Here is a 26260-nt window from a genome sequence, read left to right as displayed (position 1 = left end):
CATTCAACATGACAGTGGCCAAATATTCAGAAAGGAGACCCGAGAAGCTGCAAAACCTCCAGCTAATAAGGTCCTCAGCAACCTGATCCAAGCTGGTTCTGCTTTGAGAAAGGGCTGGACCAGAGCCTTCAAAGGTCTCTTCCAATCTAAACTATTGTGTGGTTCTACCTCAAAGTGGGCAGAAAAGATTGTGTTCTCTTCTTCCCAGCAGTTTCCAGGAGAGCACATGTGTTTGGAAACCCCCTGTGTTATACCACAGCTTTCTAGGAAGACATGCCTGATTAAAAGTTCCTAGCTTGTCACAACCCCTTCTCCAGAAGTGGAGATTGCACCACCACAATCTGAAGTAAATCTTACAAAGCTGAAATTTTGTATTCAGAGTATATCTGAGAGTAGTCTGGACTATTTTCACCAGAGTTTTCAATGGAAAAAAAATTACTCAAGTCAATAAAGAGCCTACCTCGTTCCCTATACCTTAATGAATATATATATATATACCTTAACCTATATATATATATATATACACATTAACCTTATATATATATAAGGTGTTATTTATATATATATATACACACATACCCATTAACGTCAAGTCCAACTCTGAAATGCTCCTTAGAAGTCAGGAAACTGGGTGACACAAATAAGCTGAATGCAGCCTGAAGCTGTGCTGTTACCACAAGTCTTACTGCACAAAATTTCACCACTAGTTTCCCTCTCTGAAAATTCAGTTTCATGGCACACTTAACCTAATCAGCTGCCCCTTTGCAAAATGGAAAATTCTGTTTCTATTCTCAGACACAGTCCTATATTTCTGCTGATTTCCTTGTGCCAGCCTTGGCATTGGTCTAAGGTGAGATGACCCACACCTATTTTGTTGGAGCAAAAGTGAATACTTTCCTGGCTATAACTAACTTGCCTACTTGTGGATCCACAGGAGCAGCAGTGCTGCTGCAAGAGCAGAGGGAACAGGAGAGGGTAACTATACTGCTGGGTGTTGCCTATAATCAGAAGTGAAAAAACCCTTGCAACAGTGTTAGAATAGTAAAGTCAAAAGCAGATCTTTATTTGGAAGCTTCCAGATGTCTCAGTGCCGATGGGTGCAGCCAGAATCAAATTTCTACAACTTTATAAGGTTAATTAATTAGGATATCAAACAGGTACATCCAACAGGAGATTCAGATGCCCCAGTAATGCACTCCTGGGTCAGCTCCTTGGAGCTGGGTCCATGGGGTTCTCTTCCCCACCTCTTATTATGTAGGTCCCCTACTTGGAATAAGACTATACAACGTTTCAGGGATGCATTTAGAAAGTCAGCTTATTGTTCTAAAATATAGGGGGAAGGGGTAGGAAAAGTACTGGAGCTACAGCCATACAAAGCTACAAACATATGAAAAGATACATAAAAAGCTTAGGCATCACAGAGATTCAGAGATCAGCAGAGTTGGAATTTGAAACTGCAGCTTGTAATGCAAACACCTTTCAGTGCCAAATAGCAATGTCAGGAGAGGCCCCTCCAAGCAGTGCAGTCCCTTGGCAGTCCCATGCCAGAGAGCTGCCAGAAGCTGGCAGCTGAGAAGAAAAACCAAGGGTACTGATCCAATGGAGCATAAGTATTTTAGAGCCAACTTTCTAGTTTTAGCAGCATTTTGGACCTATTTAGCCTTAGCTGTGTCTCTCTTATCCAGCAGTTCCAACAGGTTCCCAACAAAACTGGTTGTACTTTTCATTTTAGCATTAACGCCTCAATATCCTGCTCTACAGAATGCAAATGGGAGTTTCACCACAGAGTGCAGGGGTAGATGATCCATGTAGACTCGTGGGAACACCAGGAGCCTGCCTGGCTTCTGGCATGCAGCACAGCACTTTGTGTATTCCAAAGAGACCATTAGATCATTTAACCTGACCTGCTTTATACCACAGGACATTATATATCACCATCTCATCCTTGTGCTCAGTCCAACAAATATGTATCAGGTACAATAAACGGTTATTTCCTGTATATATGCCAGCCAGAATGAATGAGATATTGTTTTCTGAAAAGGTTTCAAGTCACTTCCAGTATCCTACAGCCTGCAGCGTAAGACTTCCTTGAATAACTCATGAAAGGGAGGGGAAATCTGACCACTGAAGGCTGCTAAAAGTTGCTGTTTACAGGACCAATATATTTGATTAAATTGGCATCTCACAGTATGGAAATATTCAGTTGCCAGTAAGGATGCTGTGATAAGTATTTTTTAGAAAACAGAGTATGGGTCATGATTCAGTGCATGATGCCTACTTAGATTAATTGCATTTAATTCCAAATACTTGATTAATAGTATAGTTTTATGCAAGCAATAGTGATGTCCCATTTCTGGAAATGCTCATGGACACACTGGATGGGGCTCTAAGCAACCTGGTCGCGTGGAAGGTGACCCTGCCCATGGATGATCTTTAAGATCTCTTCCAACCCAGACTTCTGTGTTTCTACATATGGTGGTGTAAGGGGAATTTCAAGGTGCCTTACAGCAGTGATATTAGGATTACCATGCTCCTTCCCCACCCACTACCCACAGCTCACTCATGCGGCACCTTCAGCCAAGACCTAATCACCTGCCCTCTGCCATCCCATGGTTGAGCTCTTTAACACTGACATGAAGGACAGTGCTTGAGTATCCAAAGCATAGCTAATATAGAATTCAGAATTACTGGCTAAATGAGAGTGCCTCCATTTAAACAAAATATATGAGCCTTTTTATGATATGAATCTCACAACTGTTAACTGAAAGCCCATCATTCAATCATTCATTATTTATCTCACTGTGCCTGCAAAGTTACAAAAATCAGTAAATCCCCAAGGCAACATTTCTGCCATTAAGAATTATCTACTGTTCATGCATTTTCCTCAGGTGCAAGATAGTAATCATTAGCTGTAATATTATAACTCTCTCATGACTTTCACTTCAATTCATGTGTCCAGTTTGGATTTGCAGCACAAATGATATTGACGTACTAAAGGGAATCCAGGAAAGATTATCATGATAGCCAGGGGGCTTGAAGGACATGGAACATAGAAAAGCAGCTGTGGCAACCAGATTTACTTTGTTTAAAGAAAAGGCAGAAGGAACGAGGGAAATCTCACAGCTACTGCTGGGGTGTAAAACAGATGGAGCCAGGCTCTCCTCAGAGTTAGCAGCAGTGGGAATTGCAGGTGACGCTTGGCACTGCAGATAACGCAGCGCAGCAGGAAGCGCTGAGTGACCTTGGGGAGCGGCCGCGCCGCTCCGGGCTGGTTTTCACCTCTTTTTGACAGAGAGACTTGTAGTAGGTGGTGAGCACTGTACCTCCACACCTAAGCAGCAGCTTGCAAGCCACAGTGCAGATATTCCTGTTAAGGAAACTTTCCCGTCTGGCCGCCCAGGAGCCGCTCCGGCAGCCACACTCGCACCACCTGAGCTGGCACCGAGGCCCCTTTGCAGCCACAGCCCACAGGCAGTGCCACACCAGCGCTCCTTACCTGCTCCACCCCAGGGCTCCCATGGCAGAGTCTCACACTTCCAGATCTTTAAATTAATTTGAGCTTGGTGCAGTAATTAAACAAAATAGGAGCCCGAGCTGGTCCCTCCCAAGGGAACAAAGGGGCCGCGGGCTTTGCCCCATCACGCCTCAGCGCAGGGCGCCCGAGGGGCCGCAGGTGCCCCTTGTTAGGGGAAGGGGCGGCTGCTCACGGCTCTCGGCTCGGGCTCCCGCCCCCAGAGCTCCGACTGCAGCTGCTCTCTGAGATACCTGCCCCGAGTGCGCTCCTCTGCACCCCCAGCCCGTGGTCAATTCGCGGCTAAGATGCGAAGCGCACAAACTGCCCGCGCTCCTGCCCGTGATGGCCATTAGCTGCTGCCGCTCTGAACAAAACTGTCTCTCACCGCCAGCCTTGAGGTCTCACTGCCTTACAGTGCGCTGGAATTGTGCTTAAAACCTGAGCTTCTTTGAAATACATGCCTATTTTTCAGGATATGGAGAGTCCCTTAATAGAGAAGCTCAAAACTTACAACGCAGAAGTGCAAAGGAAGTGCAGCCAGTTAGTAGATGTTAGAAAAGGTCCATTTGAAAGCACAGCAACTTTTACAGGTCTCGTGTATTCATTTTTCACAGCAAGGTCTAGAGGCAGAACAAGAATATCATTTTACACAAAAGGAAGGAGAAGGGGAAAAAAGCAAATTACAGGCACCACATTTTGTTGAACATTCAGTATTCCCACTCACAAATATTCTACCTTCAGAAAAACTTGAAGCTAATGAAGCACAGCTGCTCTACATGCTTCAGAAGCAGATTAAGACACAACAGGAGGTTCAATAACTATGTTAGAAAAGCAAATTCCTTAAGGTAACTATACCAGTCTAGAGGAAAAAACCTACTTGCCAAAACTGCCTCTGTACTTTCACTATCTTATAATTCCTTTTGATTAACATATTCTCTTACACTGGATTCAAAAAAAGTAAAAGCAAAGTTGATGGCAATTAAATCTCGATCCAAACCCTGCCCTGAGCTGTCTGCATGATTATGAGCTCAGCCTGAATTTAAATCCTTTCCTATGTAACACGTACATCAAAAAATGGCTGAAAAAACTCCAGCAGCAGTTACACATTTATCTAAAATACTGACACCTATTTAGACTGTGCTTGCATTTCAGTCCATGTTGAAAATGAATGTTGTAGTTGTTGAAGAAAAAAAAAAATATGAGTGCTTTGCCAAGGTTTTCCAAACAGCTTTAACATATACCTCATTTTACGTATATTACTGTGGTGCACAGTGTTTTCCACACTTAATATATTTTTAAATTAAAGTGGAAAAGAAGTATTAGAAAGTACACAAATTTTGCTAACATTAAGAGGAAAGTATTTGCATCTTCTTATTATACTATAAAACACTCCTGGGTCGTAAATACAATATTTCTGACTTTTGAGTTTTACTTCAACCTTTGCAGCTCAGAAACTTCTTTTTGAAATACTTCTTGCTATTTTCAAATCACTTTTCTAATTGCCTTTATACCAACATCACTGATGTGATCACACCTTGGTCAGATTAGGTGCTCCAGCTCTGGCAATGTAAATCTGGCACAGGTGACCTCAATTAAGGTTATTACAGACTGGCATGTCTGTCATTTAATACAGAGCTTGGATTTCTTGCTATATTAGTACCCCTTTTAAACACCACTCCTTTAAGATCTGCACAACTGGGAGATTTAATTGGCAATTTAATTTCAGTCAATTTCACTTGACTGAAATGCTGAGAATTAGCCCCCATTCTAACATATACAGAGCCTTATTATGGTTCTTTGTTGGTTTTCCATTAATCATCCCCACAGTTTGCAATGGTAGGCATGCCTAGAGAAGATCCAGTGAAGTCTCTGTAGAAGTATATATGCAAAAAGGACAAGAGAGAGCACCCAATACAGCTATCATGCTCATACACACACAGACCCGCCTGCTATGCATATTCAATGCAAGGATCTGCTGCTTACTTTACAAGACATTATTGGGGATAATGAATGTGGAGCCTTAGATCCTAAGGAGATGAAAAGGTAGCAAGTGTCTGGTATGCAGATGCACTGGAGAGTGCACAGTGATGATTAAAAAAAAAGCTCAAGGTGAAAACTGTAAGGGGTCTTACTAATGATCACAGGTAGATACAGATGGAGCAAGGAGTGGGGCAACAGTCTCCTCCTTCTCTCATAAGTTAGAAACATAGAATTGTTGAGGTTGGAAAAGACCTTTAATATCAAGTTCAACTATTAGCCTAATACTTCCAAGATCATCACTAACCCACATACCTAAGTGCCACATCTACATACCTTTTAAATACCTCCAGAGATGATGGTGATTCCACTGCTTCCCTGGACAGCCTACTCCAGTGCTTGACAATCCTTTTGGTGAAGATTTTTTTCCCCAATGTCCAATCTAAACCTCCCCAGACTCAGTTTGAGGCCATTTTCTCATTTTTCCTGTCAATTGTTATCTGGGAGAAGAGACCAAATCCTTCCTGGCTACCACCTCCTTTCCAGCAGTTGTAGAAAGTTAAAACCCTTTAGCAGAGGTAGTCAGAAACTGCATGGCTATCACTTGCTCAGACCCTTACCTACATAATTAAGCACCAGTGCAAACTCTATGGAGTAATTGAGCCTGCAGCTTATATCCTCCATCCATATGTATGTTCTGCCATTCCTCCAGCAGCTGCAACCTGGAGGGAGGAATCACATCAGCATCCTACCTGCACCTGAGGGGATCATGAATCAAGGCCCTTGGGACTACTTTGATCCAACTGGGATTGCCATGCAATCCTACGGTCGCATTCTCATCATGACAGTTTAATGGTGCACAGAAATAAATGTTCATCACTTCACCACACTCTTAAAGCAACGTGGGTGCTCACAGCTGACAGAAACAAATGTTTTTTGGAGGAAGAAAAAAAATGTAAATAATAAAGGAAAAAATATTACAAAAACAAATAGGCAATTAAAACTTATTTCTTAGATATTACAAGCCTTTAAATGAGACAGCCCTGCCATAATAAAAGCATTAAAAATTCATTAGGTGGGCTGTGGAAACTTCTATCAGATAGATAGGCTATTTCATTGACAAAAGAACAAGACCCAAAAGATGAATGAGCCTGGGACCTGTAGGATTTGTAAAGTCTTTTAAAGTTTATTTTACTTTATAAAAAGCTAAATTTTACTGCCAAAGTCTATGGAGACTATTCCCATGCCTATCTCTGTTTAATGGAGTGGTGAGAGAGATTATCAGAAAATTAATTTCTCAGGTGCTGGTAATGGAGGAATCGACAATTTTCATTAGAAACAAAATAATGTTTGCAAATGCTGTGATTTAATCTCAGTAGCCATCCCAGTATCTTCTGCATCCCTTCCCATTGTTTTCTGTCCTTTCCTTTTCCAAAGTGGATGAGAGGCCTGGCAGTCAAATGACTTGAAGGGACATATGCAGGAAACCATCAGCACAGGCTTAGTCCTGGAAGCACTAACATGAGATCATTGCACCTTCTTCTGTAGCCCTCTGCAGACAGCTATCCATGAGTGCCATGTCACCCTCAAATATTCTCTGCAAAGTACATTTGACATTAAATCAGTTGCACATTGCAGTCCTGTTGGTGAAAATCCTCCCACTTTGTTGAGATCACATTTCAGATACAGATATGGTTTTGACATGGTTCCAGAGTGGACAGTAATTGATTGATCCATGGTTTGATGAATTTATATACTTTGATACATTACTGCAGGAAACATCCAGAAGCAGATTTTAACATCTAGTTTATACATCTAATCAAATGCATATGTGTATATAAAAAGATATATATATATTATGTGTAATCTATATAATTGATATAGGTTAAAAAATGGCACAGAAATTCCTTCAACAGGAAAGCAAAAAGACCTGCCCTTGCTTCAGAGAGCAAAAAGGTATCAATTTACTTGCTAACCAGGGAAGCGGCAAAGAAAGCAGTTCTGAGGGGCTTGGAACACAAGCCCTATGAGGAATGGCTGGGAGATCTGGGGTTGTTTAGCCTAGAAAAAAGGAGACTCGGAGGTGACCTTATCACTCCCTACAACTCCCTGAAAGGTGGGTGTAGTCAGGTGGGGGTTGGTCTCTTTCTCCAGGCAGCAACTGACAGAACCAGAGGACACAGTCTTAAGCTGCACCAAGGAAAATATAGGTTGGATATTAGGAAAAAAGTTTTTTACAGGAAGGATGATAAAGTTCTGGAATGGTCTGCCTGGGGAGGTGGTGGAGTCACCAGCCCTGGATGTGTTTAAGACTGGATGTGGCACTCAGCCATGGTTTAGTTGAGGTGTTAGGGCTGGGTTGGACTCAATGATCTTTACAGTCTCTTCCAACCTAGTCATTTTGTGAATACTAATACTGTGAATTCAGTTGTAATACGAAGCTGAAGTCAGGAGGACTTCAGTAAAAGTACCTGCTAAAACATGTTTGTTCTACACATAGTCCTATTTGTCAAGTCTTTTAAAACAAAATGAAGCATTACATTTGTTCACTTCGGCAGAAGTTGCATATTTCTGTGATTTTTAAACATGCCTCACCCTGTACCATCATAAAGGACTATCAATTCATTAGTTGCTTCTCCCTCAAGACCAATCCTCTTCCTCATTAAAACAGCTGAAGCTGCAAAGGGAGCTGCCATTCTCTAAAGTCCACCAGGGGAGTGTACAGGGGGTCACCACTGCCTCTCCCATCAGATCAGGGCAACAGGCAGAAGAGATGCACCTGGGAAGTTGAACAGAGTCATAGTTAGGAGATGGGAGAAAAGATTGTGAAGGATGAGGAAGTACAGGCTATGCTGATGAGCCTGGGAGACAGATGAGCTCAGAGGAGAACCATTTAACCCTGGAAGCAGATAAATGGAGTTCCTGCTAGTGGCCATGAGGAAGGAGGAAAGTGACTGCACCACTTGTGAGTTAGGTATGGCCCTTAAAATGTTACACTCTATTGGGACAGGCAAATTCTCCTCTAAAGTCTTGTAAAACCAGAACTGAAAGTAAAACACTAGACACATTTGTGATATTAGAACATCAAGGAGTGCTGGGGATCTGACTCATATTTTGAACACATAATGATGGCAATATTGTGACACTAACAGCTTCAATTTACTATAACAGAATTCTCACAGTATGTGTGATGGGAGAACACAGCTGCAAACACTTTCATGGGGAGTGTTAGATGTTTAGTTATCATTTAGGTTGGGTTTATGGGCTCAGTCTTCTTTCAGATTAAGAAAATGGGAAGAAAAAAAATCCATTTATTTTATGATTGTGTACCCAGGAATTATTGGAATCCATAATAAAAGGTATTATTAGTCACTTTTATTACAGACCAACATTTTCAAACCAGACCCTGGAGCAAGATCCCAATCCATATTAAGCATATGTTAAAGTTTAAGCATATTTGGTCCAATATGATATATTTTCCATTGATTTTTCTATAAGCATCCATAAAACATTTAAATTACTTCCTCAAAATTTGATCAAAATTAAAAAGAAGATCCAGCAATGGATGTAGAAATACTTATTCAGTCAGGTATTAGAAAGTAAGCAGAACAATCTTCTGCTGAAGGGTTTACTTTCAACACAGCTCCCAGGTTCCCAAAAAAACATATAATTTAGGATCATTTGGAGGTTATGGGGAATTACCTTGTGGTGTGGAGCTATGGATAGATTTTAAATTGAAAATATTTATGTCCTGTTCTATTTTATAACAATGTTTAGTGTTAGTCCATAAAGCAAACCCTAACATAGATATAAATCTGTCAGCATTGCATAAGCAGTGTCAATCCATTGGTCCTTACATGGATGCTGTTGCTGAAGGATCCCTAGCAATGCCACTCTTCCCATGATAATGTGTGCACTTTGGACACAACACAATAGGCAATTTGTATCCAGAGCTTCTCTACCAGCAACAGACAAAACAAAATATCTCTAAAATAATATACAGCTCTTGTGGAGCTCGAAGGACAATTGAGAAAAGGAAAGAAAAATTGAGAACTAGCAGCCCTTGAATGCAAAGGCTGTGGGAAGCCAAGTCTGTCCTGCCCATTGCTTTGACAGCTGTAATCCTGACGGAACCCTTTTGGCACTTTGGACACAGGGATGCCATTAATAATACCTTTCAAGGCATTCCTTCTGTTACCTCTGCTTTGTAGCTCCTATTTATTAAATTACTGCTTATCTCTTTGTATCTCTATTTTCAAAATAAGGGAATACAGAGATAGGATTTATCAAAGCAAAAAATATCTCATGGGTCAGCTGCCCCAGGCTACATTGCAACCAAACAAAAAGAATACTAAGCTGCCTGTCACCAAAATTACCAGGTCCTGTGACTAAGAAAATATTTTTTTGCTATTCCAATGCAAAGGCCATTACTGACATAACCAAATTTTATCTTTGGCCATTACAGATCTAAGCTTTTAAACTCTTTTTTGTTTTTTCTTTAAAATGCTGGACAACATTGTGCTTTTAAAGATCAAGAAGTCTGGTTAGTGTTTTCCAGAAAATATCAAGCTCTAGATGCTCTTCCTTACCCTCCTTTTGATCAATCAAATGTTTTATATACTGTGCTTACATGCATGAAGCAGGCTGTCTGCATAGTGCCTGGAGCAGATAGTGGGAACTGGGAGCCTGCACACAGGGAACCCATATACACATCCTTTTGACCTTCAGGCTGCTGCAAGCTTCTTTACTCATACTCAGAACAGCATTTGGTCTGTAGCAGATACTCCTTTTCTGCTACTTCCTAAACCTCACTGCTCTACAAGGCAGTTTCAATCTGTGGTTTACTTATTCTGATACCACAGACCAAAGCAACACCTCCTTCAACAACTTAAATGAAAGAGGTTTTCCCATCTGTCTGAAATGTTACACAAGCTGCTATTTAATGACCATCAGCTGAGTTTTGTGTCAAATAATGGCTACAATTGCAAGTATGGGATTTTTACTTGTCTAAATACTTACTTTTTATCTCTAGTTTATTATTTTCGTCCTTTGCAGCACACACCTCACATTTCGACAAGACTCTAATATGTATTAATATTTTAAAAAATAAAAACCAAACATAGTCTAAGCATTTTAAAATGAATTCCACAAAACTGACTGAAGAATGTCTATCACATCATCAGAAGTTTTAGGATCTGCTCAGCTGCTGGCTTGACATAAACACCTAAAATCATACTTTGCAAAACACATTTGCTTTTCACAGCTGCATTGGGTTTGTATGGTAAGGCTTTTGACAGCAGGGATGCTACAAGGTGGCTTCTGTGAGAAACTGCAAGAAGCTTCCCCTGTGTCCAACAGAGTTAATCCCAGCCAGCTGCAGGATGGCCCCAGCGCTGGCCAAGGCCAAGCCCATCAGTGATGATGGTGGCACCTCTGAGATATCACTTTTTAGATGTAGGGGAAGGGGAGAAGGGGAAAGGTGTGAGAGAAACAGCCCTGTAGACCCCAAGGTCAGTGAAGAAAGAGGGGAAGGAAGTGCTCCAGGTACTGGAACAGAAGTTTCTTCATGCCCTCTTGAAGGCAGCCATGCTGAAGCAGCTCATGAAGAACTGCAGCCTGTAGGGAGGACCCATGCTGGACAAGTTTGTAAAGGACTGTGTCCCATGGGAGGAACCCCATGCTGGAGCAGTAAAATAAAGCAAGGATGAAGGAATAGCAGAGACTACTTGACCTGAACTGACTGCAGCTCCTACTCCCTCTCCCCTTGCATCACTGGAGGGAAAAGATAGAGAAAAAAGTGAATGATTTGACCCAGGAAGAAGGAAGGAGCAAGAGCAAAGCTGTTTTAATATTTGGGTTTATTTGTCATTACCTTACTCTGATTTGATTACAATAAATTGCATTAACTTTCCCCAGGGCAAGTCTTGTTTGCCCACAACAGTAACTGGTGAATGATCTCTCCTTGTCCATAGGTTGACCATGAGAAGATTTTTATTAGATTTTCTCTTCCCTGCCCACCTGAGGAGAAGAGGGATAGGGCAGCTTTGGTAGGACACATGATATCCAGCCAAGGTCAACTCACCACAACAGCTGGTTCCCCACATATAGCAGAAAATTATGTTTTTCTTGTCAAGCTCTGAACTGCAATTAAAAACAGCAGCAAAAGCCATGACTTCTACAAATCCAGTGGTACACGGTGCTTCTGGCAGGTGAGTTGAAGATGCTGCAGCACATACCAGGCTGTCCCATGTGTGCTGCTCATGCCACAGGGAGGAAAGCCAAGCACTGCCTCAGGAGGCTGGTGCAGATCATTGCCAGCAGCAATGCTCTGGCCCCATCCTTGTGGTGTGGCTACTGTAGCCCACCACCAGCAGATGCTATTTGTGTGATAGAACAAAGTGGATATAACTTTTATCTTTCCCTCTGTTCCTCCTCAAGCTGTGCCAGAGGCTCATGGTGGACATTCTGGTGAAGTGTCATGCCCTCATGTTTTCTTGTCTTCTCTGTACCACGCATCCACAGCACGCTGTAGAGGTACAGGGCTTTGCACTGATGAAGAACTGGAGTTTAAACAAACAGAAATTAAAAAAGGGAAGATAGCTCTGACTTTTTGATTCACTGGTCTTCAGCATTTAATGTGTTGAAATAATTGTGCTACTCATTTGTGCCTTACAGGATATGTCACATGGTTATAATTTAACAGATGAATTTCACCCTATGGATCTGGGGATGGCAACAGTCTGTTGGGTAGTAGCCAGGCAACGCTTTCTGCAACAAACATTACATGTACCCCAGAGGTTTTGGGAGTTTTTTTTCTACTGAGAAGTATCTTCTGACCATTTCCTAGCTCGTACTTTTCCATAGTCAAGAGCAGCTCCATCACGGCTGGTAGTGAACACACAGGGCTTTGTGGTGCTGCATGCAGGTTTGGGGTGCAGTTTATGTCACAACGGGGCTCAATCTGTTTGCTGCGGCTAAGCACTCTACCCAGCTCATGCTTCAAAGAAATTGGACACACCACCATTAACAGCTTCAGCTCAGAAGCCCTCACAAGATCACAGCCAAAGTCATATATGGTTTTGGGTCAGATGTTGAGGGGTTTTTAGTTATCAAGTAAAACCAAAAGCAGCAGGGGAGTAACAGACCCAAGTAACTGTGTCCTCATAAACATGGGTGGGCTGCCATTCATTGATAAACAGTGCACTAAAGTCTGTGCAATGTGCAATCAAGTGATGCTCCACTGTTCTTTGTGGGTTTGGTATCAGTGAAGAATAATAATTGCTGAATAATACAAAGGTCCCTGCATAGCTATCAGACATTAATGACCTTTGCTTACCAGGCAGCACTGGAGCTCAACCCCTGAGCTGCAGTGAAAGGCCACATGGTCTTATTAAACTCCCTGTAAAAGTTGCAATCAAAGGCATCATGTCTCCATAGTAACAACAGAAAAAAAATTTCCATAGATATCACAAATAAGATAAAGGGCTCTGGTTGGAAATCTTAAATTGTGGGTGCAGCCCAGGACCCCCTTTCAGCCCAGTCTGGGTCCACTAGTCCCTTCCCACGTGATGCCATAGGATACCGGACTCCAGTTTCACCCCAGTGGCAAATGCAAGGAAATGAAAACTTGTGCAGTGTGCTGAAGAGACACTTGAGTCCTGCAGTGCTTCTGAGGGAAACAGAAATATCACAGATGAAAAGCATCAGTTCAGGGAAAGCAGAGCCCTGAATGGCATAAACAGTTCTTTACATTCACATGTTTTTGAGGAGGCAGGTGGGGAAAAGGCACAGCTCTCATCAGGGCAAAGACAGCAGCAGTGACCAGGTCTGCTGTCCTGCTTGTTTATTCTGGAAGGAGAAGACTGGTCACATCCTAGGAAAATCAGGGCATCTCTGTGGGCTTTAGTATGACCAGGAGTGAGAGCACAAGGGAGAGAAGGAAGGATTTTTCTCTATAGCAACACAAGAGGAGTCATATCAGGCACAACTCGGGGATCTCAATATGACCAAAGAACACAGAGGAGAAATAGCTTTGGCCAGCGCACCCTCATCCTCTAGGTTCTCTTTCAAACCAGGTTTTCTCTTAGAAATTCAGGAGAGGTTGATCTGTATTTATGTAACAAATCATGTTGAACTTGTTGATCTGTATTTATGTAAGAAACCATGAATGAGTCACACCTGGGAGATGTTTAGGGGCTAAATAATGCATCTGTTGCTCACCAACAGAGATGTCTTGCTTGGCGATATCTGCTTGAAGCACTATGCTGTCAGGACAGACTTGCTCTGGCACCTGAGTTACCCTAGGTATCTCTGCATGCTCCTGATGATGCTGAAATGTGCTCATGGCAGATATTCACCCTTCCCCCTTAGAGCTATTTCACAATTATATGTATCTGCCTTGTCTTCAGTTTTTCTCTTGACTTTATGCTCCTTGATCATTTTTACCCTGTATACACACACACCTATTCTGCCACCTTAAATGTATCTCTTTCTCTTTGCTTTTTACTGCCTTCAGGTTTTGTAGAATGTTATTCTTTCTAACTCAAATCACTGCCAAGCCATATAAAATAAATAAGCTTTCTTGCATATATATAAAAAATACTTTCTCTGGTCCTTTCTTTTCTATTGACACATTTCTCCAATTCATCCATGTCAGTCTGGCATTGATATGCCAGAACCAGCAATACTGTTCCACCTGTGCTATGTACAGCTGGATCATCACCTCCCCAGAAGATAATGGTTTTCCCTCTGTGTGTAGCCCCAAAATCATACTCTTCAGTGCAAATATAAGCCCACTAAATGGTTTCCCACTGCTTTCTCTGAGGTTTGGTTTTTTGGTTTTTTTTTGTTGTTTGTTTGTTTTTGTTTTTGGTTTTTGTTTCTTTTTTTTTTTTCATTTCTACTGTTCTGTAAGTATCTCTCTCCTGCAGAAGAGCTGAGTCTCTGATTATTTTCCCCGGATTTAAGAAACTGAATTTTTCAAGCTGGAACTTTTCTTTTACTATTATTCTATATTTCTAACATTTAATATCTTTTCTACCACTTTTGCCCTAGTTAAATCTTCCCAGCTCCTTGCAAGGAAACATCCTCTGCTCGCTTAGGGATACAGTATATCTTGAGCAGAAAGCAAACCCAGGAACACACTGTGACTTCAACTGACAATTTGTTCCCTCGTGAGAGACATCTGTTAGCATCTACAAATACATGGCAAATTATTTTTCCCTCCATGCTTTTTCCTTGCTTCTGCTTGGCATGCTGGAGAGAAACAGTGGGCTAAGGCTGGGGGTCCCTCTCCCAACCCTTCTTACTATGGCTGCTAACTCACCTGTGTGAAGGAAACAGAGCTGCCCCAGATAAGTGAATCATACACAATTACTGGATGGCTGGGGTTGGAAGGGACTTCTGGAGATCACCTCATCCCCACTATTAAAGCAGGTTCAGCTAGAACAGGCTGAACAGGATCACATGGCAGGAGGGGGAGTGGTGGTACTGAATATCTCCAAAAGAGTCTTCCCAGCCTCTCTGGGCAATCTATTCCAGTGCTCTGTCACCCTCAAAGTAAAGAAGTTTTTCTCCCTATTCAGATGGATATTCGTTTGCGACTCATGTCCCTTGTCCTGTTGCTCGACACTCCTGGCTCCATCCTCTTGACAACCACCCCTAAGATATTCATGCTTTTTCAAGATTCCTTCTTCTCCTCCTCCTAACTCCAGATGCTCACTCACATCATCTTCATGGGAGAAGAGATGATCTTGCCTCTCTCATTCTGCGTACAGTTCCTTGTAGCTCAGCAGGGAAGCAACTCCACAAAAATTAAAGACAAATCCCAGCAGCCTCTCTCTCTGTGACTCCTTCCCATTTATTATTTCTTCCTCTGTTTATCACCTTCCTTGATGGTCTCAGGCAGTGTAAAAGTACTCTCAGACAAAAAGAACTCCTAAACTTGTTTTTGTTATACAGTGAATCAAAAGCTCTCCTTTGTGAGACAGTTTTTTTTCCTAGAAATACAATTTCTACACAACCTCCCACTGGAGCTAATGAGGGTTCAGATGTCTTCTCATCTTTCTCTAGCTCTCCCATCAGCACTGATGGTCAGACAGGCTGGATGCACCGATTTGAAGTGCTATTCTTATGTTTCCATTCTCTTGCTCCATATGTTCCTTAGCAAGGAACCAGGTTTTTCTTACCGGCTGCTCCCAGGATAGATCAGGCAGCAATTGGTACTCAGAGCAAAATAAATAAAAATGTGGACAGGGAAAGTTACAGGGTTTAAATCATTCAAGTACAACATTGATTTAAAGTAACATTTATCTCTACTTTTTAAATCTCATATCATTCTAGAGTGGAGGTAGATGACCATCCCCACCCTACAACTGAGGAGAACACACAGAAGCACAAGAAATATCAAAGTTCCTATTTAAAATGTCCCCTTTCAGTTGTCCTCAGAAGCTGTCAGAGGTATTTTTGAATTTTCCCCAGAGGGATTAGCAATTAACATTTTTCTGGAGATCGTTAGTTATTGTTGGTACCAAACATAAGAATCTTTCAAATCTGATATGAAAGGCTATAGAGGTTTTTCTAACCTATGGTTTTTGTTGAAGCAGTGGGAGATCCCAGCTTCCAAAATGAACCCAAGACATTTGAGGAGATCTAATGAGAGCAGGTGCCACTAAAAGCAAATGCGCCTCTGTATGTGCCATTGCCACTGCTCTTAAAATTAAATTCACAATCTTTAAGTTTGGAAAAGACATTTAAGATCATCAAGTTCAACAGTCAGCTTAGCATCATTACCATGTTCACCATCACACCATGTCTTCAAGTTCCATATCCACACAGGTTTGGAACACTTCCAAGGACAGTGAGCCATCACTTCTCTGGACAGTCTGTTCCAGTGTTTTACAACCCATTCAAAGAAAAAAAAAAAAAATCATACTATTAAAACTAAACCTCCCTTGGTGCAACTTGAGGCCATTTTCCTTTATCTTGTCACTTGCTTACCTGGGAGAAGAGACCAACACCTACCTCACTGCAATCTCCTTTTACATAATTGTGGACAGCAATAAGGTCCCCATTTCCCTGGCTAAACACCTGCAGCTCCTTCAGCTGCTTCTTGTCAGACTTGTGCTCCAGAGACTTCCCCAGCTCCATTGCCCTTCTCTGGGGTCCTGCTTCTAGGCCAGATCAGCAGGAAGGGGTGTGGCCAAGACATCATGTTATTCAATACCACCTTATGTCATTGTCAGAGGAGGGGAAAAGGGTGTCCCCCTCTGGTGGAACAAAGTCTGGCAGGGTGGGGAACCAGTCAGCCACTGTGCACTGTCTTAGAGTCACACAGTGTGGAGTTGGGCTTAGTCAGCATTTTGCATGGAAACCACCCTTTCTTTATACACTTTTGTTATTGATATTGCTGCTGCTACTGTTTGTTTTCTTTTCTCATTGCTATTTCCAGTAAATTTTTCTTATCTCAACCCTTTATCTCTGCCTTTTGGAGCTCCCACTGGAGTGAAGAGGGGAGCAGCTTGTGGTTTTCTTTAGTAGGAGTACTAAATTGAGAAATACCATTCCTAAACCATGGCATCTGGAAATGTTCCAGCCCCTCACTGTCCTTCTTGTAGTGAGGGCTGCAGAACTGAACACAGGATTTGAGGTGTGGCCTCATCAGTGCCCAGTACAGGGGACAATCGCAGCCCTGGTCCTGCTGGCCACAGCAGTGCTGATACAGGCCAGGATGCCATTGGCCTTTTTGGCAACCTGGGCACACTATGGATCACGTTCAGCTGCTGTCAGCCAGCAGTGCCAGGTCCTTTTCTGCTGGACAGCTTTCCAGCCACTCTGTCCCCAACCTCCAGCCCTTGCATGGGGTTGTTGTGACCCAAGTGCAGGATTCATGACTGAATTTAATTTCCTGCCCTTCAATAGATCTACATTCCCATCCAGCTTGGTGTCATCTCCAATTTTCCTGACTGTACACTCAATGAATGATAGGAAAGAACTCCATTTCTGTAGTTTTCCCCCCCTCCACGCAGCCCCCCGAAGAATCCGACCAGCTCAGAGATAAGGGGCTGTGAGGGGAGGAATACCAGGAGAGGGAAAAATATTCAAAAGAGGCTCTTACCCCAGGGTGTTTGTACAGCTCTCTTTATTCTGTGGTGTCCTTGGGAGAGCGGGGCAAAAGAGGAAGAACAGGAAATGTCAGGGGTCTATATAGGTTTTGGACAGGGTGGGCTTTCCTGGCTCTCTGCCAACCCCGTTGGGGCCCGGGGAAGGGGGGCACAGGGTACCCATGAGCTCACTGTAACACATTTCTTGATTAGGAAAAAAAGTACATCTCCACTGCAATGCTGGGAACCACCCTCGCCAGTGAAGGGGTGAGGAGTAGTTGGAGCAGAGCTTGAAGAAGTTGAGGGAAGGAAGGAAAAGGCTGAAATCAAGAAATGTGCTTGGGCAGTAGAATACTTCACTGACCAAATATCTCTGAGCACTATAGGTTCAGACCACATACCCCTATGTGTTTCTTCCTCTGCATTTCAAGTATTTCTGGTTCCTTTTTCCAGACACAAAACTGCTCTGAAATGAGAGCTAACAGCATAAGACTTTTTGAAAGGCTAAGGCTCTAAAGAGAAATAGCAACTACTTCTACAGACAAATGTGATGGATGAATGCAGCTAGCATGAGGTCTTTGGAACAGGCTTTCCTACCCCTTGGGAAAAAGAGAATGTAAATAGCAAGTGAAACCCTCCATGTCAGGCAAATGAGGATAATAAGTATGCTAGTAATGCCCTAAGAAAGCTGCAAAACATAAAATATATCTTTTTTATGACAGTAATGCGAAGCAAAATATACATATTTTGTACACATTTTATCTATACAAAATACCAGGTGCTATTTTAATTGTTCATTTTTATAGTAAATGCAATTTATTAGAAAGATGTAATCTTCAAACAGGGAAGGTTAATGAAATCTGCCAGCAATACTTGGAAAGTAGATGCAAAGAGTGAGAACAGTGCCCATTTATCTCTTTTTCATGATGTCATGAAGGAAAAGATTAACAGAAGATAAAAGGAAAGGCCTACGAGGTCAGGTTTGATTGCTTATTTGGTGTTGCATTGGATCTGATATGACCAATGAAAACCAATGAACCTTAATGCCAGAGCTGGGCAGGAATAAAAGATCTGCACTCTAAAAGAAGGAGACAGATAACAGTAATAATTCAGATTGTGAGATTGTGAGTCAGGGCAGTGCCTGTCTTACCAGGTGTAGACACCTACAGTGTGGGTAAGTCAAGGAGATGCACTTCAAAGGCACAACTGTTCTTATTCTGAACTGGAAATGTCTCTTTTCCACAATGACAATAAAAAGGGTTCCTCTTGAATGTGTTGATCTGTACTGCAGAAGTCTAAAGTTGGTTAGAATTAATGTATATTCCTTATAATTCAATGATAGCACAGGGACCCACCAGCAGAGCAGGGCATTTGCCCCTGGGTCATTCAGGACTGGTCAGAGTTGTACTATCTTGTAAGTAGCAGCCAGTTATGGGGCAGGGCTAAGGGAGCATAGTCATGAGACTGTGAGCTGCCAGGGATGGGAACTCGAGAACTAAGCAGGAGACTTCTTCCAGCCCTGTATCAGTATTAGCCACAAGAGGGCAGAAGGAAGGGAAGAGAGAATTCTCACCCAAAGCTGTTTTTCAGCTGTGGGCTACAGCACATTTAAGCAGGAAACATGTGAAACACACTATTAAATCCTGAGAACTTCTCAGGGACTCTAAGATAGGAGGGACAGTCCTTTGGATGCAGGTGCTGGACACCCTGGGTATTACCAAAGGTCCTGCAGTGCCCGTATATAAATCACTGTTATTCTTTTCTCTAGAACACTGTGTTGGTGAGGATGAAAATATTTGGACGGTGCATCTCTGTGAGGGGAAAAAAAAAGAATACACATAAAGAAATACATGAGATAATGACTGAGATGGAGAAGAGGTATCAGGTCACTCCATCCACTTCAATTCATACAATATGTCTGAGATAGATGACTGCTGGAGAGACAGCTTATGGAAACAAGGACTACTGGTTCTCTCTCCCCCTTCCCTTGCCCCTTCCTTCCTCCCCTTTCTGGGGACCAGACCACCTGCCTGCACAGCTATCCAGGCTGAACTGCCAACAGGAGAGGGGACAGGGATATGGTTTGGGTTTGTGCAGGCCCCCAGCCCAACAACAGTACATGATTAGTCATGGTGCCCCATTCCAGCTTTCTCAGAATGCTGCCAGTATTTTGAGCCAATATAAAATCCTTAAATTGGCTGGTTCTCAAAAAAGAAACAGACTTGAGAACATCTACACCTTTCTCCTAGCAGACTGTGAAAAGACAGAACTTCCAATTTGACTCAGAAAGGAAATATCCCACAGAGGAAGCAACACCACAACTTCACAGTTCCAGGGAAAGGAACCCTATACCACTGGTGCAGTTCTACAAGGCAAAGCTGTAAGCACTAAGGACAGCAGTCATACAAGTTTTGTTCATTCATGTCTTGGCAAGTTCCCTGATTCCTCTGGAAACTTCACAGAAATTAAAACTAGATTCTTTTGTCTGTGGTCATAGCCATGGTCAGATTCTTGTGACTCACACGAGCCTCTCACAGGTTCAGCCAATGGAACTGGAAGTGGGTACTTCCACAATGAAGCAAAAAAAAATCTAATTAGGGCAGAATTGATTGTGAAACTCACTGCTACAAGACACTGCTGAGATCTAGATCTTGGCTCAGGATAACAAACCAGAAGATTCTTGTTTAAAACAATTCCCTCAGGATTGTTATTTGATTTTTCAGTACAGGACTGAACTGCACAGGACATTGCACTGATTCAGCATGGCAGCTCTTATAATCCTGTAGAAGATAGCATTAGCAATAATACAAATACAATTCTTGAGCACAAGTGCATCATCATTAGATCAGCAGGACAGATTTTGGTTTCCAAGAACATGTTTACTCAGCAATCTGTGTTCTTACTGAAGAATACGTAATCATGCCAGTATCCCGTAAATTACATCACTATTGCACCCAAGTCATTAACACAGAATAAGAAAAAATAATATAAAAATTATTTCAAATTAAATAGGAAATTAAAAATTAGGCAGCTTTTTAAAAAGTTCTTGCTCACTGGATTCTGAAAAGAATATGTCTAAATAGTTCAGTGCATCGCTAATAGATAGTAAGTAACACTTCCCATCATTCCTGATTTAATATTTGCTTTGCTTTTCTCTTCTATTTTGTCTTATTACTCTTTTAAATCTGTGCAAATGGTTTTACTTTCCACATTTATTTTTTTTCTAAAGTCACCTATTTCAAGAATTGTTGCTATATTAACCACTACATTTCCTCCCATCTGTGGTTTCTTTCCACTGGGAGATAAACTGTTCCTCTTTATTTGTAATAGCTTATGATTAGTAATTCAGTTCTTCTGAGGAAAGTCTAAGTTACTTCATATGTGACAGCCATTAATTTTATGAACAGCAGGACCACAGACTAAAAACACTAAAATGATCCTGCTTGAAATACCTGAAGTGCTCAATCCCACAGAGGCACACTGATACTAATGTATCACCACCTGGGAAGAAAATTATAATTTCATGCTGCATTCCATATATTTCAGCAAAGATTTCCTGAACAAGCATACTCAGAGGCTGGTGTCATAGACTCACAAGAACTAAAGAGAGCAGAAAGTGAAGAAACTGGAATGGTGATGTTTTAACAGGATGATAAAAAGAAATAGAAGAGCAACTTAGTCTGGATGGACATTCTAAACCATTATCCCATTCTCAGCAAGTCCATTGACTTGTCGGAAGTATAAAATACAAAACTAGCTAAAATTAAAGTATGCAGAGTTCAGGGATCTTGGATCAGGAAAACTGAAATCATCTTCTCTGCAATAATTCCACTAGTAAACCAGCAGAATGTTTGAACTCATTCTTCTGCAAAATAACCCCTCTAGATGTGTAACTGAAAGTACACAATTTTTTTTTATGTCTTGTTTGGTATTCCACTAGCAAAGCAGCAGCCATGGGTGGATTACTTTAACTGTCACAGGTAGGACAGACTACCCAGGTTTGCCAGAACAACCACTGACTGTCAAGGAAATGCGCCAATGAGAGGCACCACAAGAATTTATTATATTTAAATAGTCATCCTTCTAACACTGCTTTTTCTTTGGCAAGGTCTCTGGAAACAATAAGGTCATGCTAACAAATCCTAATTTACCAAAAGCACAACAAAAAACAATATCTGGAAGGTGTAACTGGGCAACTTGAAATCAGAAATAAGCCATACCTTTTACCCAGGAAAATAATTAACCAAGACATTAATGATAGAGACTACTGTAAAATTTGCTGATTCTTTCTACCTTGATGTATTGAAGCCAAGACTTGAATGCCTTTTTGGCAAAGATTCTTTATCCAAACATAAACACTGCTGGGCTTGGTAAAGGGTACTGCATAAAGTGCAATTGCTTGTGATGTATGGGCCATCGAGCCAGATGAGCTAATGGTCCCTTGTGGCACTCTGCTTTATAAATCTATTAACTAGAATTTGGGATTTGTAGAGTAGTGGGCCAGAGGAACAACTGTGATTGAGGTTGTACAACCAGTTCCCGTGGACTCTATCATATTCCTTTTGAAATTGTTGGCAAAAATCCTATGGTATGAGCAATACTTGCCACTAATCACAAAGGGAAAAGGCTTTTATAAATGTTGATTTAGAAGGCTGAAGGAGTGAAACAGCATTTGTTAGTTGTTACATCTAGAAATACTTAGGAATTTATTTCTTTGTTAGCATTTAGAGAATTCAGTCTCAAATGGCAGTTGCCTGGACATAAACAGAGACCTTCACACCAACCTGCTGTGAAATAACAAGAAATACCCTAATCACTGCATAAGCCTGAGCTTTGACAAGTTTAAACCTACTTTTCATTTTCTGTATAATTTCTAACAAAACCAAATAACATGAAGTTTAACCTGTCTCTTGTTACCTTACAGAACATTTTATTTGGAAAGCTTAACCTAATCAAAGGGAAATCACTCTCAGGAAGCAGAACTGCATCACTGACCCATCAATTACCCTCACTGTAAAATATATATTTTTAAAATGTCCTAACATCTCCTTTAATGCCAACTCTTAGAAAGAATTTGCCTGGAAACTTCAATTTTCCTTTAGTGCTTAAAATGCAGCAGACATAAAGAAATAGCCCACAGCCTTGTTCACCTGCAAAAAAACCTGAAGAAAATTGGACTTTATTATAGACAGAGACATTAGTAGACAGAGCCAAATCCAGGTCCTAGATGTTTAGTGGTCTCATGTGAGTATCATCATACATGATGGAATATCACTGTTTAATAGGCTTCAAAATGCTGACTGTGTGTTCTCTTTGCTGATCCACCTCTACCAGTGCCATGAATAATGGCAGCCCTACCACTGATCCCCTATTATGTTCCCAAAGTCTGTTTTGTGCCCTGGGTACTTCAAAAATTGGCCTCTTCTAGATGGCCAAGAAAAGCAGGTGACAGATCTCAGCAGGATGGAGAAGTAGTCCCATATGGATATAGAAGAAATAAAGATGGCTAGGAAACATAGGGAAAGAAACCGATATGCAGAGGTGGGAAAACATCTAGGGATTGAATGCAAAGCACCCTCAACTTGGTTCAAAAACGGGTGTTAATACTTATGGATGCTTCTTGTTGCAGTAGTTGAATGAGGCAGTTCCTTTGGGAGCTTCCCATATTATAACCCATGAACACATAGTGCTGTGGGCACAGAGCTTTCCAGACCTGGCATCCTTCAGAAGTGTACAGCAATCAACAGCTCCAGCTGTCATCCCACATTCTTACCACTTTTTCCTCTCCAGCAATGTTTGGTCTCTGTCACATTCCCAAACTGCTGGCAGAGAAATAAGCTGTAGTTATAAATGTGCTGACTAGCCATTGCAATTGGACTGCAGTAGCATAGACAATATGGATAAGTGTAGAGTTCCTACTTGTTTGGAAAGGAGAGGTGGTAGGGTGGAGGGGAATTATTGTCAACCTTTTTTCTCTATCCAGCCACCAGACTTCAGCGTTTGTAGACATCTTGCCCATTGTAGGCATCTTTCTTCTCTCCTGGCAACATTCAAACCAGGTTGAATGGGGCTCTGAGCAACCTGGTCTAATGAAAGGTGGCCCTGCCCATGGCAGGAAGGCTGGAACAAGATGATCTTTAAAGTTTCTTCCAACACAAAACATTCTATGATTCTATGATCTTCAACACATCAACACTTAGAGCAGATCTAGAAAAAATTAATCAACAGGAGGGAAATGTGGGTGCGGGAGGGAGGAGGAAATGACCGACAAATACAGGCAGATGACAAATAAGTGCCCTTCAATCCAAGACAACACATTCTTCCTGCAAGTGACCCTGTGTGCCACAGCCTTTTCCACAAAATTCCTGGCTCTCATTCTCTAAAGAAAGGAGAGGTTTATCCCAAGCTCTGAGTTTTAATTCACTAACTATCTAGCCGTGTAAAAATACCACTATTGTTACCAGCAATCCTTTAGCTTTGTCTTGAGTTTTCAAGGCCTCGGGACAGAACTTTGTCTCTTTTGCCATCCGGAATTTTCTTGGATTGCCTGCAGCTTTACTTTAATTTGGTTTAGCTGACACAGCTATTTAACTGGCCAGGTTGCCCATGGCTGGTTTGTTTTACTTAGGTTTATCTTCATGTGGTACAGCTATAGTTTTAGAGAGAGATAATTAACAAGCAAATAGTCCATCTGGAATTAGATATTTATGGCTCTAATGCAGGGATGTGGTATAGAGTTATACAAGCCTGGAATAACATCAGAGACTTTCAGAGAGGGAGACACAAGACATTGCATCCAGGATTACAGTCAAGGGGTGATAAGAAATGGGGCACAGCCCGGCACTGGAGACTTCATCACCATAAATAACTCATTCATGGTCAATTAAAGGAAATACTGGGCAAACGTGGGCTTATAAAAAACAAAGGAACAATATCTATCATACAAAAAGAATATCAAATATAGACCACATAGACGCAACCTGGAGCTGCAGGCTAATGAAGAATGAGCAAAGGCATTACAGTGTGTTAGAAAACACAAAAACACCACAAATGTACCCTAAGAGGAGTAAGAATGTACCCTAAGAGGAGTAAGAAGAAACCATCAACATCATATTCGTCCCAACAAACCATTCCAGATGCTAATGATTTGTCATAAAATCCAGCACTCCTCAGCACCCCAATCAGACTGGAACAACAAACACTAGGGCCCATGGAAGAGTGAGTACAACACCAGGAAAAGGAGTAGAAACTAAAAAGTGTGAGCATAACTATTAGAACTTATTATCTTTTACAAAACAGTTACATCCAGCCTAATAATGATTAGACTTTTATGATTTCAGTTATACTAGCAATGTCTTTACTTAGATGCATCATGTGCTTGCTTCTGGCCATTATACAAGATTTTGAGCATAATAACCCAAACATTAAATATTGCTCTTCAGTCCCTTCCTTTGGGAGGAAACAGATATTAGGAATCTGCATCATCTATTGCAGAGGCTCACTGAGGCTACAGGATTGAGCCCACCTAATTGGTGGACAGGGTAGTCTGAGGTATCCTTACTGTTATAAGGAGAAGATTTAAGACTGGCTAGATTAGTCACATTAATTATTTCAACATTAGTACTCAGTTACAAATGGCTTTTGCCTTTTATGATTACGATTTATCCCTTCACACACAGAATCCAGACCAGAAAGGACTAATGGAACATCTCTGTACAAAGAAAAGCAAGGTATCCATCTCATTTTCCCACCCCTGACAAAGGCTGTTTTTCCAAGCTCCCACAAGGATTCAGAGTGGCTCATTAGCCCCAAGGATGACAACAACAGGGAGAGAAGTCTCAGTTCATTGCCTCTCCTCTGAAGTTATCAGGATTTCTATACATTCAGCATGGGACTAGAAACTAATAAAGGCAGAAACCATCTTTATGATTAGGGGTATTGACTGCGTTTGTCTAATTGCCTTGCTACAAATTCAAAATAGTCCATTATAGGGTCTCTGTGGAAATTATTGCACAAGTTAAAATACAGATAATTCATTTCTGTACATTTCCATTATGTAGACTTTCATTTGGGGGGCAGAGAGGAAGGTTAAAAACATACATTTTTAAAAAATAGTCTCTTCTTCCTCTACGGAACCAGCCCCAAAGCCTAGGTTTTATACAGATATTACAGTACTGTAAAAAATAACAAAAAAAAATAGTCTTCCTATTTAACCAAAGCTTTTTACATTTCTAAATTCTGTCCCTCATCCACTGCCATAAATAAAACAGTTACTATGGCACAATGTGAAACCAAACAGCTCTTTCTCTAGACCAAGGAGAACAGCCTAACGCCCCAAGAGTAGCAGCTTGTCTTTCAAAGCCAAGTGAAAATAAAGGGAGTTTCACTTCTAAGCTTTGAATTCCTCTGTGAAAACCTGAATAGAAATACATGGAATGCATATCATCTACCACTGGCTGGCAAAGATGCAAAAGCATTTTTCTAGGCCTGTAGGTTATTAAGACAACCCACTCATAAAAACTTCTATCAGTAAATGAGTCACTAAATCTCAGCCAGGAGATGAATAACCATTTTAGGGAAGTAACTGTGACCTCAGGAGGCTCTTACTTACTTTGCAGCACAGATGAACTGGGAATTTGAAGAAACAGTGCTACCACCTTCAGCAGAA

The 26260-nt window shown here is 41.5% G+C and overlaps 1 protein-coding gene across 16 annotated transcripts in view; it reads right to left on the bottom strand.

Moving 5' to 3' along the window:
- The window catches only part of DLG2 (discs large MAGUK scaffold protein 2), a 988777-nt gene that overhangs the window by 901690 nt on the left and 60827 nt on the right, over positions 1-26260 (bottom strand). The window lies entirely within an intron of this gene.

This window comes from Taeniopygia guttata, chromosome 1, assembly GCF_048771995.1.
Source record: "Taeniopygia guttata chromosome 1, bTaeGut7.mat, whole genome shotgun sequence".
In the NCBI taxonomy this organism is placed as follows: Eukaryota; Metazoa; Chordata; class Aves; order Passeriformes; family Estrildidae; genus Taeniopygia; species Taeniopygia guttata.
This window is presented reverse-complemented; position numbering and strand designations above follow the sequence as displayed.